At 56.1% G+C, this 4,285-nt stretch overlaps 1 long non-coding RNA gene across 1 annotated transcript; it reads right to left on the bottom strand.

Annotated features, from left to right (window-relative positions):
• Nucleotides 1-1,110: 1,110 nt before the first annotated feature.
• Nucleotides 1,111-3,333, bottom strand: LOC144218525 (uncharacterized). Its single transcript, XR_013331179.1, has 3 exons — nucleotides 3,223-3,333; nucleotides 1,301-1,548; nucleotides 1,111-1,205 (listed from the first exon to the last, which is right to left on the bottom strand). It is a non-coding gene; the product is annotated as an uncharacterized LOC144218525 (long non-coding RNA).
• Nucleotides 3,334-4,285: the final 952 nt, after the last annotated feature.

Raw genomic sequence — 4,285 nt, forward strand, 5'->3', positions numbered from 1 at the left:
CATGGCCCCATGAAGGGACTGCTGTGAAGCTATAGAAAGAATGTGGAAGCTCTCTGTGTATGACAGTGCAAAAAAGCTCTGGGATTTTTGTCAAGTGAAAAAGCAAGTACGAGTCAGTGGAGGGCAGAGAAAGTGGCTCATGCCCTGGCAGGGGCAGGATGCAGCGTGACTGATGGCTCAGGGGTCGTGGGGAATTTTGTATGACAGGGGCGAAGGGACAATGCCAGGCAAGTGAGAAGGAGGCCCGCTCGGGAGGGCCCCTCTCTTTCAGAGAAGAAACCGAAAACCACCAGGAGACAAGGGATAATTTTCGGTAGGTTCTGATCTGCTTTGTCTGGTAACAAGGTCTGGCAACCTGAAAGCAATGGCCCACGTTGATCATAGGCGTTATTCATGTCGTGTCATGTAAACCTCACGATGACTCCAAATCCCACAAGGGTGGTGCTGTTATCAGCATCCCTATTTCACAAATAAGGGAATCAAGCGCAGAGAAGGTAGGGAACCAGACCAAAGTCACACAGCCGGTAAGTGGCAGAGCCAGACAAAGAACCCCGAGAGGCTGGCTCCTGAGTCCATACCCCATCCTCCCTCTCAGAGCGGTGGCCTGGAGGGGGCCAGCTGGAGGCGAGGGAGAGTCAGAGGGGTGTTGTAACAATCCAGACATCGGAACAATAGGGCCTGGGGCGGGGGGAGCAGGGGGAAAAGCAGTGGCTTTGGGGATGAGGACTCAGGTGTAGACTTGAAAGTATTTAAGAAGGTAGAAACCAGACCTGGTGAGTGGGGCGCGGCTGCCGTGGAAGGGGAGGGGCCCAAGATCCCATTGTTCATTCACTCATGGAGCAAAATCATTAAGTGGCTTTGTTCACTGTTCCGGGAACTGGGCTTGCCTCAGTCTCCAAAACAGACAAATAGATGCCCTTAAGGAACTTCATTCTAGCTGGTGGAGAAAGGCAATAAACAATAAACATAATGATATGTAAATTACATAGTCTATTAAAACTGTAGAAAATATAAAATAAAGGCAAGGGTGACAGGCCGTCCTGGCCAAGGAAGCTTCTGACTTGGTTTTTTTTTTTTTTTAATTTTATTTATTTATTTTGAGGAGGGAGGAGGGGCAGAGAGAGAGGGAGAGAGAGAGAATCCCAAGCAGGCTCTGTGATGTCAGCGCACGTGGGGCTCTATCTCACGAACCACAAGATCATGACCTGAGACAAAATCAAGCATCAGACGCTTAACCGACTGAGCCACCAGGTGCCCCACTTCTAAAGTTTTAAACGGGGGCGGTCAGGGCAATTCTCACCAAGCAGGTGGCATTTGAATGAAGGCATATGGGTGGTGAGGGAGTGAGCCTTGCAGACACATCAGGGAAGGGCATTCAAGGCAGAGGAGCAGGGGCTGGGACATCCGAGGTGTTTGTTAGACAGCAAGTGGATCACAGAGTGGGCAACGGGTGGGAGAGAGGTCTGGATGGGGGATGGCAGGTGCATACGCGGGTGTTCGGGAGTCCACAGCATAGAAGACATTTGATGCCTCGAGACTAGATGAGATCTGGAGACAGAAAGCAAAAGGTGTGCTTGGTTTCAGCATCTGTGTCAACGAGAGAGATAGAGAGGAAGAGAGAGGGTGGGTTTTGGGCAGATCCTGAGAGGCAGCCAGAGGTGGTGTCCGGCGGGCACACGCATGTCTGGTCTGGAGCTCAGGAGAGGCACCAGGGGGCTGGAGCCCTGAAGATGCAGGAGGCGTACGAGCTAGGGTGGGAAGAGGTCCGCCTCCTCGGGAGGAAGAGGTAAAGGCCAAGGACAGAGCTTGGGATGGGGGCCCATTTGAAGGTGGCGTCAGGAGAAGGGAGAAGCAAGGAGGTGCCCATAAGAGGAGTGGCCAGTGAGATGGGGGAGGTCTGGGTGTGGGTGGTCAGCAGTGTGGAACAACACTGAGGAGGCAAGTGTGGGTGGGCAGGGAAGCGCCACAGAGTAACAACACAGAGGTGGCCAGTGACCTTGGCAGGAGTCAGATCTTAGAGGTCAAGGGGACGTGGGAGGTGAGAGGCGGCCACGGAGTGTGGAGCTGCTGGGCAGAGCTGGAGGTGAGGCTGAGGCTGAGAGAGGGCTCCTGGAGGATGGGAAGGACCGAAGCAGACGGTTTGATGCCAAGAGACAGCAGCAGGAGGTGGGGGGAGGGTGGGATGCAGGTGAGACAAGGTGAATGTCCCCAAGTCCCTGGCAGCTTCTCTGAGACAAGGCTGAGGTGAGCTCCTCCCGCTCCGCTCTGGCTCCTGAGTCCTGAGAAGGGAGGAAAGGGAATCTAAGGAGGTTACAGGAGGGGAACCGGTCAGAGCGAAGGGAGGGACAGGAGCAGGAATGGGGCGACGTGTCGCATATTTCCCATGTTTTCAGGGGACATGATGGCTGTTTCCGCTGTGGTAAGAAGACCAGAAGGGAAACCAGTGAAAGCAGGGGTATCTTTTGAAACAATTTCTGGAACATGCAGGTGCAGGCCCTCCTCCTACACTGGCCCCGCCCCCAGGCTTAAACCTGGCTATCCTCGGTGGGCCGCTACAGAGAAAGTCTGCCCCTGCAGACACAGAGGTGGCAGAGGGAGGGTGTGCCAGGTGGGAGGGCCACCTTAGCAAAGGCTCGGTGCAGGACCGGAGGGACCAGGGTCCAGCTGTGGAGCCCAGCCTGCCAGGCAGGGGCGCCCGGGCACTGCCCGGCAGCATTGGGTGCCACAGGGTCATTGCTGAGTGTGACTGGACCAGAGATGCTCACTGGCTCTGTGTCTGCCTCCTGCCCCCTGCCTGGGAAGGCCTCCAGGAGCTCACCACCCCATCCCCCTCTCCAGGGCAGGGGGCCAAACATCCCAGCAGGGGAATGGACGTGTGGAGGCAGGTCCAGGTAGACAAGAATTCAGGGGAGAGGTGCTGGCTATACAGCTCGTGTCTAGTCCTCTTTCCCTTTATGGGGACACCTGACCTCACCTACTGAATCAGTAGAGCTGGAGGTTTGCCGGGGGCGGGTCTTCCCCTCTGGTCAAAGGGTTCTCAGGAATCCACCTACTTCCTCTTTTCTGAAAATCGGAACTACTGCTGTTAATTTCGGGGAAAAGGAACTAACCTTCATTGTGTAGCCCTCCCCCTACACACACACACACACACACACACACACACACACACACACACACACACAGTGTGAACAGGTGCTAGGCCCAGAGCCAGCTATTACTCACCTGGTATGACAAGGCCTCATAGAGGGGACACGGGTGTTTTCCCTTCTTGACAGGCAGGGAAGCTGAGGCTGTGGGAGGCTCAGAGACTCACAGAAGGTCCCACTGTGTTGGGTTATGGAGGTCACTGACATGGAGGTGAGTGTGGAGAGGCCTGGCCATGGTGTTATCTGTCCCCTGCACATGCTGGGCCAGACACTGCATGTGGCCAGATAAACGCCTAATCTCCCCTCCTATCTCAGCGGCCGGTTTCCTAGATGCCGGGGGTTCCTGAGGCTCACACGAACATACGAAAGAGCTCCTCACCTCTGCTGAGAGGCGCTCAGGGCCTGAGAGAGGCACCAAGAGGGTGCTCGGCATACGGCCTGCTTCTCAGACACCCCTCGGGCCCCACGGCACCCCCTGGAGACTCGGGTTGGCCCCTGAGGGGGCTAGTGGCCAGAGCCTGGAGTCCACACGTGATGGCCAGATCTGCCCCTCACCCCCTGCATTGTGATACACAGAGGCCTGGCCTCTGCTTCTCCCTAGCCTCCCACGAACGCCCCAGCCAGAAGTGCCTCCCACTTTTCTCCACTTGCTTAAGCGCCAAGGGCATAGGCTCAGGGGCGCAGAAAGGAGGCTTTGTGACTTCGGGCAAGGTCTCTAAGCAATTGGAGCCTTATCATCCTCAACTGCCACAAAGGGGTGCTAACAATGACAAGGTCCCCAGAAGATTCCTGGGGATCAGGGGAGATCTTCCAGAGTCTGGCTCATGGGAGGTGCTCAGTTAGTATATCCCAGCCTCCTGGAATGCCCCTCACGGTCCGCTCCCAGGCGCCGGGACTGTCAGCTCTGGAACTACATGGAGCAGAGCTTTAGGACTTGGTCCCTGCTTCCGGGAGTTGATGGCCTAGCCTGGGTGTTTAGGGTTCATGTCCCTTCCCGGCATCCTGGAGGAAGGAGGTCATGAACTTCAGGGCAAGAATGACGGAGCATGTGGTGGTGTGGGGCCCTGCATGAAGCGCCTCTACTACACCCACCCCTAACCTTTGTGGGGCTCAGGACAGAAGCATGAGTGGAGGCCCAT

This window comes from Crocuta crocuta, unplaced genomic scaffold (assembly GCF_008692635.1).
Source record: "Crocuta crocuta isolate KB4526 unplaced genomic scaffold, BGI_CrCroc_1.0 scaffold130, whole genome shotgun sequence".
Classification (NCBI taxonomy): domain Eukaryota; kingdom Metazoa; phylum Chordata; class Mammalia; order Carnivora; family Hyaenidae; genus Crocuta; species Crocuta crocuta.